At 52.4% G+C, this 13,723-nt stretch overlaps 1 long non-coding RNA gene across 3 annotated transcripts; it reads left to right on the top strand.

Annotated features, from left to right (window-relative positions):
• The first annotated feature begins 1,175 nt into the window (after positions 1–1,175).
• LOC118174424 lies at positions 1,176–12,002 on the top strand. 3 transcript variants are annotated; one of them, XR_004754648.1, is made up of 5 exons: positions 1,176–2,621; positions 2,971–3,239; positions 3,699–3,815; positions 6,239–8,001; positions 8,425–12,002. It is a non-coding gene; the product is annotated as an uncharacterized LOC118174424 (long non-coding RNA). The 3 variants fall into 3 exon arrangements; XR_004754649.1 differs by having other exon boundaries at positions 2,867–3,239; positions 6,239–12,002; XR_004754647.1 differs by having other exon boundaries at positions 1,182–2,621; positions 6,239–12,002.
• Positions 12,003–13,723: the final 1,721 nt, after the last annotated feature.

The raw sequence follows: 13,723 nt of genomic DNA, 5'->3' as shown, positions 1-13,723 counted from the left end.
CGAGGGATGCTCGGAGGGACAGTGCTGGCTTGCCAAGCCCTTGTGTGCTGTGGAGCGAAGCATCTTTAAAACATAAAAATAAATTGCTCCCTTTCAACATTTCAGCAGGGAACTGAAATTTTAGCAGGGAAAAATGGAAGAAAAAATGTCATTGGGGACGTCAGTAAGGCACTCGGCTCCTCTGTCCTCCCCCAGTACAGAGCAAGCAGGGATTGCTCCACAACTGCAGTTTTCACCCAAAGAAATTAAAACAAACAAACAAACAAAAAGGGAAAAGAAAGAAAGAACACTTGGCCGTGTTTTTCATGGTTCCCTTCCCCCTCCTTTTCTGATCGTCTCTGTCTTGTCCAAGCCTGGTAGGGGCCGACAAGTGAGGATCTCACCCGGCCTTTCAAAGTAGCGGGGAGGAAGAAAGCAGCCTTTGTGAAGGGGTTTCTGAACTTCTCTGTTCTGGGAAGGTTGGAAATAGCACAAAAACATCCTTTCTCACTATATTGTGTCGCTTCCAGCTCTAAGCTCCACCATGACCCAGATGTTTAGATGCTGATGCTGAAAAGGAAGAATAAGAGCTACGAGAGAAAGCCAAGAGAGCGGGACGCTGTGCGAAATTCGCTTCTAGAAACCTGCTCTGGGCTGGGTAGGATGCTTTGTTTTACAGTCAGGGAAAAGAATTAGGGAAGGAGATTGAGACGCTGTGAATCAGTCTGAACTCAGTGGGTACTGCGGTGACTGTTAGGCCAACTGCACATCTCCTTCCATGCAGCTGTGCAGGTTGCTGTAGGACACTGCATATTCGGCCTTGAATGTGTTCGGGGTTTGTTTCTATCAGGAATTTTTGCTGCCTTTTGATCCGATTCTCCTCATTTCACCTCTCTGTTTTAAAGTACCGTTTTCCTGCCCTTGGTGCGAGTTCATCATTTTGCATTTAAAGTTATCTTTATTCAGAAGGAGGAGGGAGCTCCTTAGGCCGATGTAGGGAATAGCAGTTATTGTACACTTGGTTGGACAAGGAAAGTGTGAAACTCTTCTGTATTGTCTGTTTCCTCTCTCTAGGGCAGCGAAGCCTGTGTTGGGGCAGCAGTAGGAGCAGGAGATGGGCACCGCGCTCACCTGCAGGCCAGGCACGTACCAGGCGGGTGTCCCCGTGTCCCCCACAGGAGCCATCCCTGCCCCACGGCTCAGGGTCTGTCCCCAGGGTGTGAGTGATGCTTGTTGCTTTGGGGTGATGCCTGGTGGCTGGGAAAACCCCGCGCTTTGCTCCTGTGCAGGCTGCTGGGGGCAGGGAGGTCGGTGCAGCAGGGCAGGCGACATGGTCAGCACCCAATGTGGGCCATGTGGGGACAGGGAGGAACCATGGACATGAGGGTGACCCCACTTTTCTCCAGTGATGTGCCCTGCCTTATGCTGCTCTTTTGCCCGTCCCTAAGCTTGCACAGGTGTGAGCTTGTGCTCGTGCTCACTGCGGGTCCCTGCTGTCACAGCGACCCCACACACCCCCCTTGCCGTTCCCCGACCTCTTCCCTTGCTGGCCAGAAGAGCGGTCACAGACCCGGCTCCCACCCTCCCTTTCCCCCAGTTGTGCTTAATTCAATTTGCTTCTCCCTGAACGGCTTCCCATAGTTTGACCATTAACAAATGGATTTGGCCAGAGGCCCCGGGGACCATTTGCATGATAAACCTTCTGCCGCAGCGCGCGCGCCAGCCCCGGGCACCAGCGAGCCGCGGGCTCTGCCAGCAGCCCCGCGATCGGCACGCCGCGGAGAGGTGCCAAATCTCAGCCAGCCCGTGCCAATTTGGAGAGAAAGGGGCGAGGGAGCTGCACACAAAGAGCGGTTTATAGCCCGGCCGGGCACCTGACACTGGGAGGAGGGAGGGCTGGGACGTGCTTAGCCCTGATAATCCCTGGGTTGAGTTTAATATATATATATATATATTTAATCAAAAGCACAGCAACAGCTGGGGCTGAGGCTTTCCAGGAGATGAACTCATGAACAACTGTTCAAAATAACTTTATTCGTACTGCTATTAGATCAGCCCACTGGGGAGCAACCAATTATTTTTGATTACTCGAGGCAGATAAGGCTGGGGTAGAGCCGAGAACCACGTGCTGCAAGGGAGAGGGGCTGGAGGGAGGCACCTCCTGGTTCGCACACGCTGGCTGTGCTGCTCCATGGCTCAGCCCCTGTGAGAGCCCCCAGCACCCATGTGAGCCCCCAGTGCCCTTGTGAGCCCCCTCAGCACAGTGGGTTTGAGGGTTTTGCACAGGGCTTTGCAGGCATGCATGGAGTGGGCACGAAGGAGGCAGGTGTGTGCCACAGGCAGGCTGGTGGGGATGTTTGCAGGCAGGTGTGTGCTGTTTCCACCTAAAAACCAATTAACGGTGATGCTGCCGAGCTCATTAGCCTGCCTGTGGCTGGTCCATCCATCTTGTTTGCCAGCCCCCAGCATGGAGTCAGCCCAGGGGAGCACAGGGGCTGAGCAGGACAGGTCCCATCCCAACATCTGAGACGAGCCGTGCCTGGTCTCAGCGCAGCAGTGCCGGCAGGAGTCAGCATGGGCAAGGAAACGAGAAACTTCCAAGTGATTTACCACCCTCTGCTTGCACCAAATCCATTTGCATGGTAGGTGAGGAATAGAAAAGGGGGTTGGGGTCCCTTTGTGCTGCTCCAAGGCACGGAGCTGGGCTGTTTGGGTGCGGAGCTGGGCTCTTTGGGGTGCAGGATCTGCACAAGCCCTGTGCTGCCTTGGGGCTGGTTCCCTTACCGGGCCGAGGCCGCAGTGGTGCCCATCACACTGTGGGCACCAGTGTGGGGTGGCTGGGCTGGCAGCACCCTGCTGTCCCTGCACAAAGCTTTTGACCTTCGAGATTTTGCTGTGCTTGGTCGCTTGCCCTGCCTTCATCCCTCGGGCACTCGGGGTTAAAGTGTGTTCAGTCAGCTGAGGCCAGTGCCGGCCATTTCTGCTTTCCAGCATGACATCAAGCAAACCTGAGCGTGCGAGCTGTTAGCCAGCAGAATGGTCTCCCAGGGGAAGGAAAGGTGGAAGCTGAAACGCTGAAAACTGGGCTGCAGGGAACAGCCTGCACTGGCCAGGAGACAGACTGCATGATCTAATAGGTCTTTTCCATTTCTCGCTCCTGTGATTCAAGAAGTCCTGTCACTAGGGATTTTTTAAAAATAGACTGGATGAAACACAAGACGGTGGATGGACAGATCGGTCCTGCCTTGGCCGGGGGACAGGTTGGTCTAACAGGACTTTTCCATCGCTCTGTTCCATGATTAGTCAAGACAAGAGGAGAAAAAGGAAACTGATAAACACAATAGTAATTCCATCCAGCGTTTGCCTTAGTCGGGTTATTACAATCCTGACATCATGTCTTGAAAAGAAGACTGGAAATAAATCTCCAGCAGATAGGATCTGCTCGCGGGGGACGAGAGGTGTGTGGGGCTGCAGGGAGGCAGGAGCTAACCACTGCCGAGTCCCCCTGCCCAAAAAGCCACCTCTCGGCCCCCAGCTGTGGTGTAAATCAGGGGTTTTAAGGCCCTCTGCTGCTGCAGGTGGGCGCGAGCCACAGGGTGAGGCTGCCCCGAGCTGTGTCCGAGCCCACAGAGCCCCAGCCCTTACAGACCACAAATGTCCTGGTGGAAATGGCTGTTTTGGGGAGACAAATGAAATATTCTCCCTTTTTCCCCTTGCAGATCTCCACGAATGGAAGGTCTCAGTCTGGAACTGATTTGACTCCAGTCACCAGAGCCGCTGCTACCAGGGATTTTGTAAGATTCTGCAAGGCCTTTAATCTCTTCCCCTACAAATAGGTATGATGTAAAACCCAAATCCTGACCACCTCGTGGTTACAAGTCCTGCGGCACTTCCTGCAAGAGCCAGGAGCGTGAGCCCCGGGGTCCTGGCCAAATTCCAGCGTGGGAATTTGCCTCTGCCCCTGGGTTCCTGCAGCGTCAGCTGTGCAGCTCAGCACTGCTCGCTGCCAGGGCCGGGCTGAATCCTCACAGCAGCCCCCATGCTGTGGTGCTGTGCCCTGAGAACGATGCATTTCATTTTTTTTTTTTTTTTTGGTATTTGTTTTGTTTTTCTCATTTAGTTTTGTCTAGTCTGTGGAAACACACACCACTGCTTTCCATCAGCCCTTCATGGAGCTGCCTTCCCGTGCTCCCAGGGCTGCTTCTCATCGTTCTGATGCAAAATCCCAAGCCAACTCACACCTGCAAAAGAGAAATCCAGAGCAGGACACGCAGCCCTGCTGCACCCTCCGGAGGTTCTGGCCACCTCCAGCCCAGGAACTGTCCTGGCTAATTCCAACATGACACAGGGCCGAGTGTTTATGGGTTGAAATGTGAAAAAGCTAGGTTTTTTTTAAATTATTTTATTTTTAATTTAACTTTTTAATTCAGTTCTGCCTATTACTCGAGGATGAGCACTGCGGCCTGCACCCAGCACCATGGGAAGCTGCAGCCTGTACAGGGAGAGCCTCACTCCTCCGCCAGCTTTTGGCTCCTGGCGGGCAGCAGTGCCCTCTAGTGCGGCTGCACCTGCTAGGCTTTGGGCTTTTTTCTTGGATTTTGGGGTTTTTGTAGTTGCTGTGGTGGTGGTAGTTTTTTGTTTGTTTTAGTAAGGGTCATCAGCACATCTCATTTTAAATTTTTTCCCTCCTGACCCACTGAACCTCTGCAAACGCCTCTCCCGCCACCGTGCCCCGGGGAGCTGTGAGCATCCTGCACCACGCCACGACCTCACGGGCACCCAGCTGCACCCCACGGGAGGGTTACCTGCCTCGTGCCCCTTCTCTAGCTCAGAAACATGCCTGGGGATGAGAGGGATGTGGCAAATGCTGGGCTCACGGTCCCTGTGCTCTCCTGCCTGGGGTGACGGGGAGGTCTCCGTGAGGAATTTAGGTGCAGATGTTTAATAACACCGGGACACGTGAAGTCTTGTTCGCCTCCATGGCTATCGGTGCTGCTCAGCCACGCACACGGTTGTTTTCCTTGGCTCTGATGGAGAAATGCGCTCCTCGAGGACTTTTCATTAAGCAAAAATTTATGAGAGAGGATGAAAATTATGTTTTACTGTCTGAGGGCTCAGTCAGTGCTGTTTCTTCAGACGTTTTAGTAATTCGTCTTGGCAAGGACCTAGAAAATGTCTCCAGTGGAACAGAAATTTCACTTGGATGCTTGGAGTCGCTCGCATCGGCCGGTCCCATCCTTAGCATGGACCGCTGCCCGGATTAACGACCTGCCCCCCCGGGAGCTGAAACAAAAGCGAAACACCTCGCAATTTATGTCCAGTGAAAAATAACGTGTACATGATGTAAAGCGTTATTGGAATTTGATGCTAATTTTAGTGGTCACCTTGGCTGTGTTTGAGGAAGTTGCCGGCGCTGCCAAGAGCAAATTTACCTGATGATGAATGAGGAATCAGAGCATAAAATAAATAAATATCAGCAACACCTCTTTTTTTTCCTGCTTTTTTGGCAGGTCGGTGTCATCCAAGGTCACACATTTGTGCATTAGGAGAACTACTGCCAGAGCGTAGCGCTTTAAAGTCATTTCTAAGTGAAGAGCAGCATCTTTAAGAGCTGAGTTAAAAAATATATCCAAAATAGAGTCTCCCAAAAATTCTTGCCATTGGCTAGGTTTGCACATAAGGTGTTAATCTTCTTCCCTCCTTGTGCTCCTTCTTAGGCTTGGAAGCAGCTTGCTGTGAATTTCTGCAAAAATTCCTTGTTTTCCTCCTTGAATCTAGGTTTGAAAGCACCCATGGCAGCCCCATCCTGGAGAGGGGCAGGGCAGGGTGTCCTGCAAGGGACGTCAGGCTACGGGGCGCTCTGGGGTGCCCCTTGTTCTCCTCTCCATGGGAAGACCTCTTGAAATGCTGGTTTTCTGTGCTCTAAATGGAGAAAAGGAGGATTTTCTGTTTGTTTTTCAACAAAATGCAACAAATTGTGACAAGCAGGAAAACTTTTTGTTTCCATCAGCACTTTTCTCAGACAGAGCCCGCGTCCCAGCCAGCTCCAAGAACAAACTCAGGGCTGGAGCCAGGTCCGCCGGAGCGAGGCAGCAGCTCCCACCGAGCGGCACATCCCAGGGCTGCCTGAGGCACCCTGAGATACTCCAGCTTCCCGCTGAGGTGCCCTGCCACTGTCGGAGGACAGACCCTGGAACTGAGGGAAATACAGCCATCCCAGCGTTTTTATGATCTCTTTTATTACTTTGTCTTCCCAAAGCAAACCAGGAGGGAGGACAGGAAGAACAAGCATTTTCAGGCTCCTGGCTCTACGATGGCAGAAAGCAGACCTCTGAACGCTCGTTCCTCTGAGAGCTTCCAGTGCAAACCCCGTGCAAGTCACAGCAACAAAAGTGCTTGTGAGCAAAACCAACGCGAGCCCTCCTGAATGACCTCCGCTCCTGGGGATCAGAGGGCAGCAAGTGTCGGGGCCCTGGCTCCCAAGCTGTTGCTAATTACTGAAAGCATCTCTAACAAAGCAGGAAGCTCCCCATTAGAACCAGGAGCCTTATTTGCATGTAGTACCAAGCATTCTGTGCTTTTGGAGGTGGCCTTTCAAGATTTGTTTTTTTTTTATTTATTTTGTTTTGTGTTTTTTAATTATTATTATTGTTTTTTCCTCCTGAAGAGGATGCGGGAAGGACATGTGTAAGGCTGCCGAACTAACGCAGCCTAGGCAGGGAGGCAGAGGGGAAGTTTGCGTTGCGTTAAGCAGGTTCCTCGGTGGAGATGAGGCACGGCTGAATTTATAGCAACCCTCAGAAGAAAATGATAAATGGAAGCTGTAATTTTTATCAGGGAGGGGGGCAGATCATGGGTGAGGGAACAAAATAATAAAAAAAGCATAAATTAGAAGCGCGGCTTGACAGCTGGGAGCCGAAAGCGGTTGGCTCGTATATAATATGCGTTTCTTGTGGAACATGATCCAGCACAGCGCATGGAAATTACCTGCAAAAAGACTTTCTATTAAGTCATATTACAGTGAACTCTCTCTACAAGGGCTCCGAGGACGGGTGCCCCGAGAGGCGCTGCTGGTCCTTTGCTTCCTACTGCTCCTGACCCGCGTCCTACAACAACCGCCACCCTCGGCTGGCCCGCGCGGCACTGCTCCGGTTTGGCACGTCCATATATTTAAAATAGACAGAATGAAAGTCATAGTGCAGGGCCAGCGCACCTTTTAAGCCCAATACAAGCCCAGCGGGGCACCCTGTGTTTCTCCTCTCTCTCCTTAGGAGAGGTTTGGATGGTTTGGGGGCAGCTGCTTGTTCTTGCACCCATCCTGCACAGCTGGGCACTGGTCCCTGTCCTATTCCAAGTGCCCTGGGCTATGGGGCAATGCGCTGCCTCTCGGAGGCACTGTTTTTTAACCAGGAAAAGATACAATGTGCCATGAAGCAGCACTGTGGATGGCTCCAGGTCCCTCCATCACCAGGAGAGTGGAGGAATATCATTGCCAGGACATGGGAACATCACTGCTGGGACACAGGAACATCACAGCCAGGTGCGCGGCTCAGAGGACGTGGTGCATGCCCCTGCCCATCCCAGTGCCAGCAGGAGTTTGGCTGCTCACAGACCTCTCACATCTGGGTGCTGCTGGGATGTGCACAACCTTCAGCAAAGTCATCTGCAAAGCCTTGCCTCGGAGAGAAGCGTTAAACCAGGACAGCTCCTCTGTGCAGGGAGGGTGGCAGGGGGCAGCCTGGAGGAAGGCAGGAACCAGACACGTTGGGGGACCCACAGGAGAAACGGCAATGGCACAGAAAGAGGCTGCACACGAGTGGGAAGGGGCCGAGCATCTTTCCATGACATATTTCCACCCTCCGCATGTTCTCAAGGAGCAGCAGCCTCACAGCACCCCAGACTTCCCAAGTCTTGTCCTGACGGCCAAGTTTGTCTCTAAACCTGACCGCTTTCTTTGGGTTTGAGTCCATCTACCGATCCCTTTTTGATGCCAGAAGTGCTTCCCTGAGCCAAATTTCCCTGGTAATTGTCCTTTGGATTAGTTTGGAAAATTACATAAGCCCTGGGTTAGAGCTGGCTGCGTCTCTCATCCGAGTGCCTAAGGCTTCATGGGGCAAAGACTAAAGAGCTGTGAAATGCAGAGATATAACAGATGTTGACATGTAGTGAAAATACTAGACGCAGGAGCCTAAGATAATAAATCTGAAAAATTAACACGTAGGAGAACGAAAAAAGGAGCAATATGTTTTGGTAATCATTCTGAACTGCTGAACCCTTCTCCTGCAGTTCAAAAATCTCTGGTATTAAGCAGATGTCATTCAACCAATGATTAACACATTACCGAATTTCTCCAGTCGTTTAATAAAAGTTTTACATAACATGCAGGTAATTGCTTCCAAATGTCAAGGTAACAATGCGGGCTTCTATGGATGGCATTGTTTCCAGCGTCAGGTGAAAACCCCTCTTGGTGCCGTGCTATCAGGCGAGGTCCCACTGCGAAGACCCCGCGCCTGGCCAGCTGCTTTTCCCGTCGCTCCTCCTAAAGCAGAAACAAAGAAACAGTCGGGGAAGATTAAAAGCCTTCGATCTGGTAATGTTTCTTCCCTTTGAATGTCTGTGCAGGCAGCAAACAGGCCTCATGCTCCAAAAATGGGCCACAGGCATATGTCTTCTCCGTGATTTTATTATTTTTTTTCCTTTTCTTGCTAGATTTCATTGCTGCTGGATGCAGGTAGGTAGTGGAGAAGAGCAGGGTGCATGGATGTCCTGGCAGCAGGGATGGGTGATGCTTCTAGGCAGCCCACAGGCTCGCAGCCACCCAGCCCATTTCTGCAGGAGCTCTCTCCCCAGCCCTGAGCCTACCCCGAGCTCAAAGCCTAAATTTATCCACCGTGGGAGCAGGAAAATGTTCATCCCAACCAGGCTGTTTTCTGGAGAGCTGTCCCCATGTACAGCTGGGGGATTCAGCGCCACGGCAGGGTCTCGCTTGTTATTTCAGCATCACTCACAGCGAGGTGTGAGAGTGATGGATGCCCAGGGATGGGGGAGCCTGACAGGCTGCAAACTGTGTGCAGACTCTGCGAATTGCTGGCCGGTGGCTTTCCAGGCTGCAAATTAACTTCCCAAATTACAGCTGGAGACCAGGATACTGCTAAAACAACCGATCTGTCGTGACACGTATCCTGGGTTTGTCAGAGGCCTGTGTAACTCTGTTGAGAACAGCTAGGGGTGGCTGTCCAAAGTGCATGTCGATGCCACAGCTTTGATGTGACGCTTGCTTTTAGGAAACTTTTAAGTGATTTGTCCTGCCATGGCAGGTGGCACACGATCGTTCTGCTAACCAGTGTCTGCACTACAGATCTCTCTGCTGCTGAGATAGGTAGGCCTGAGAAAGCAGGATTGTCTCTGGTCGTGTGAGCAGAGGAGTCCTGTCCCAGGTGCAGACGCTGTCGGTGCAGTGCTCTGTGCCAGACCTGCGGGAATAGGGCCACTTATCTCCATCTCTACATACTTCAGCTGCCCAGCTGCTCCTCCAGCAGGCTCAGGTGTCCTGCGGCCCCCCGAGCACCTCGCAAGGCACAGCTCACCAGAAGGCAACCCCCCTTTGCCCACCCCACCCCACGGCCTTCATCTGATCTAACTCATCCCAGCCCACAGCCCCCGACCTCTGGGGAGCAAGGACAGGCCAGGTGGTCCCAGCGATGGGAGCAGGACAGGAAGAAGGAGGCAAAGGTAGGGTCGAGCTGAAGGAAAGGGCTGGTTTGCTGCCCTGACCCTCTGGGGGTGCTGGTATTGCTGACACGGGCACGAGATGGGCGCAGTGCAGCCCCTACCTGGCTGCAGAGCGGCGTTGGCTTTTCTGCCAGCCATCGGGGAGCAGGGTGGGAAGGCCTGGCAGGAGGTCTTTACATCTCCCGATGTCTCTGTACTGAAAAGCAATACCTGCTGAGATTAAACTGCTTGGCCTCCTTCCCCTGGTCTCCAAGGCAAACATAGACGGTTCTATTCATACCCACAAGAAATACATATTTCAGCATTTGGTTCTTTTTTTGTGTGCTTTGTTTTATCTAGCGCCACGGAGCTTGGATGTCTTTTTCAACTCATATTGTGCTTTGGATGCGGCCTCTCGTATTCAGCCCTCTTGCTGCCTTCATAAAGAATAACAGCAGCAGTTGTTTTTCCCCCTGCAGCATGGGCTGCTGTAAACCAAAGGGAACCTTCTTGCTGAAAGGGGACAGAGCGGCCAGGACGCTGCCATGGCCATTTCCACTGCTGCCCTGCAGCCCAGGCAGTTTGGCTTTCCCAAATCTGCATGGAAAGCAACAAATTGTCCTGTAAAAAATCTTTTCTTGATTTCTGTTTGTCTAAGGAGACAGGCCTAGCTTGTAAACTTGGGACTGACATTTCCTCCTCCTCAAATGGGCAGCCAAGTCCACGATAGACGCCGTGGCACTGACATCTCACAGGGGTCTTCGGATTCTGCCCCTCTCCCTCCCTAAATACACACTTGAAGCCTCCTTTCCTGGCTGTGAGAAGTCCATCTGGGGGCTTACCTAAGCGCCCATTTTGTGCAACCCCTCTGCAGCTGTCAGAAAGCAGAAAACCACGCAAGGCCATTTCTGCTGATCTTCCAGCTGAGAAGGGACAAGAGCTGCGGGCCCAAGTGCCAGCACTGAGTCACACCGTCCTTCCCCCTTCGTCCTGCTGCTGTGGTGGTTTCCAGTGACCATCAGTGATGCTGGGAGCAAGAACATCTTGTGGCAATATGTTGCCTTTGAACTTTGGGCTGGGAATTACGGGTTTTAAGGCATTTGAAAATTGTGTCTGAAATCTGTGACTCGTCTCATGCCCTGACCTTAGAGAAGGGACATTTTGGGGTGGGGTGGCCACGTGAGTGAACCAGAGCAGCTGCATGGGACCCGCATCACTGTCTGGGGACAGCTCCTGGGCTCCATGCCCGAAAATGCCCACCCCAGCTCCAGCTCCCACCAGCTGTCAGTAGGGTCAGTTGATGCCGATGCACCCAATGTCTGAGACAGCTGAAGGTCTGGTTCTTCGTGCCCAGGTGAGCACCCAAACCCCTTTTTTTTTCAGATACACCCACTTCTGTTTGTCTGGGGCTGCATGCCTGCACAAAAGTGTGTCCAAGGCTGCTCTGATTCTTGCCACCTGCTTGCACAGGGCCAGCTGAGGGATGGCTGGTGCCATTCCCACCAACAGGCTGCCAGTCCTGCCCTCCGGGCAGCCAGGGAGGAGGCAGATGGGGCAATGGCGCTCCGACCCCATGTGTCTCAGCTGTGCAGAGCATCGAAGACAAATGAACTGCAGGAAGCATTTCCTCTGCCGAAGGCTCGCGCTCGGGAGGTTTCTGTTCACAGCGTAGGTCAAGAGTTGAAAAACGAAGAAGAAAGGAAAACAGATAGGAAGATCCATCTTCCCCTGTAAAATCCCCAGAGCAGGGGGCACTGGGAAGTCATTTTTCACCGAGCTGAGAGCTGTTTCTGGCCCTTTAGCAGACATTCTCTGCTCAAACCTCATGTTTTGGGACATCCTCATGGGTGTGGGAAGAGCTGGCTCTGGGGTGAACATGGTGACTAGAGCAGCTCAGGTCAAGCAAGACTGGTCGGGTCCAGCCCCAAAATGGGCCTTATAAAACGTTCCTTGTGGCGCCTTGGGATGAGGGAGGAATTTTCCCTGCAGGAGGATTGTCCTGGGCTCGCCAGGTGCAGGACACTTTGCACCTTTCTCTGCACCGTGCTGCTGTGGGATTTGGGGCACCTTGGGGCCACGGCCCCACACACAAGCTGGCAGTGGCTCAGTTCCTTGACGTGCAAACATTTTAAACCACCTCGGGCTGAAATGCAAGGAGAAATTAGGGGCTTGGATTCGTCAGCATTAATGCACAGGTTAAGAGGGACAGCTTTTAACAGGGAAAAAGCTCCACAACAAGAGGAAGGAGAATTTCAGTATGGTTGAAGAAAATCTAAATAAAATTCCTTTCTGGAAGGAATTCAAGAAAATTATTTTCCTTCTGTGTTTCTGTCTCTCTTCTTCTGGCTTATAAAAACACCTTGGCTTGGATATTACATCAGCCCTGCCTCTTATTAAAAACCCCTGCTCCAGTTGTGCAGATATCATGCTGTTACATGAAAGTAAAACTTTATGACCAGAAGCTGAAATTAGGAAGGAAACTTTTTGTTGTTGTCGTGGGCTGGATGCTGTGAGTAGTCACGGGGCCTGTTTATTTTTGTTGTTTCTGAAAGGCAGCCAGCCCTGGGGCTCAGCTCTCCAGGCTTTTTGAGGTGTTTGCTCCAAGCAGGTGCTGGCAGGGGGCAGCTGCGCCCTGGGCCGTGCGAGGGGCTGGGTGCTGGCCTCCATCGTGGCTGTTGTTGCCTTCCATTTTTTTTTGTTTTGTTTTGTTTTTTGCCATCTCTCACCTTAAAAGTGGTACTTCTGGTCACCCATAAATTCCTCCCTCTCCTGCTAAAAATGTAATATGGATATAAGGGCCAAAATAATGTTTTGAAGGTCATCCTGCAGCCTGAGGCCACTCCACCGGCCTGGTGGTGGCCCAGAGCAGGGGACCTTTGGCAACACAGCTTCAGCCGCAGCACCCCAGGGATGAGGGGAAACCTCGGGGGTCTTCAGGCCTTGAGGACAGTCCCTGCATGTGGCCAGCTGGGAGCGGGGCTGGGCTGTCCGGAGACACCATGGCGGGGATGGGGGATGCAGGGCAGGCCCAGCGGCCCCTCTGTTTCCTTCCAGCCCCAACGTCTGCGCAGCCGACTGCTGCCCTGGGAAGATTTACGGAGCAGCAGTAAGTATTTCACCAGCTCTTTATTAATAACGCGGCAATAAAAAAGGTGCAGCCTTTCTTCCCAAGGACTCGCAGAGCCCCTAATAATCCAAGGAGGGATTTGGCTCCCCCCGGTAGATGGCTCACCGGTGGGCATGCTTTACGGCCCCTTTGTTGGAGAGGGGCTGTCCCCCAGCATCAAAGTGCGAACTGAGGCTCGGTGATGGGCTACCCCATAAATCTCTCCTCCCTAATCCTTTCCTTTCTACCATTTGCAAACTAGGGGAGGTGGGGGTGGACTGGACGAGGCAGGCCAGTTTTAACCCTTCGTGCTTTTGAGGATCTTCTCCTCTGGAGCAGAAGGAGCGGGTGTGTGAGGGGAAGACTGGTTTGTAGCCACCTTGTAGCAGCAGGTAGTTGTGTTCTGCAATTAAACCCCAAATGACAGCTTAAAGAGCTCTGTTGGAAGTTTAATAAGCCCACCACTGTATATAAGAAATAAATCTGGCTGCATTACAATCACCTCCAACTACTTAAGCAATAAATGCAGAGCTCTGCTCCTATTCACCCATTACATGGGTAAGGTTGCTTTGCTCCTTGCTTGGTTTTCAGGGCTGGGATGCCCAAGGAGGGCCCAGCCCCAAATTCAGAGACAAATCAACGCTGCAGAGACTACAGGCCTGTGGTAGGGAGGTGGGGTAATCCAGGGCTTTGGTTTGGGGCCACCTTGGATCTGGGGCCAAAACTAAACCCTTGTGGGCCCTGTGGAGGAGAGGAAACCCTCCGAGTCAAACCCCAAAATCTCCTTTTGCTTTGTGGCTGGTGATGTGTCGGGCTCTGGAAAGATGTGTGGCATCCTGGCTTCTCGGTGCTGATCCCAGATGTGGAGGTGGTGGAGGACCTAGGTGAAGAGCAAGAGGAAGGATGGCGGTTTTGGTCTGCAGGTGT

This window comes from Oxyura jamaicensis, chromosome 14 (assembly GCF_011077185.1).
Source record: "Oxyura jamaicensis isolate SHBP4307 breed ruddy duck chromosome 14, BPBGC_Ojam_1.0, whole genome shotgun sequence".
Classification (NCBI taxonomy): Eukaryota; Metazoa; Chordata; class Aves; order Anseriformes; family Anatidae; genus Oxyura; species Oxyura jamaicensis.
Note: the sequence above shows the minus strand (reverse complement) of the source record. Positions and strands in the feature narration are given on the sequence as shown.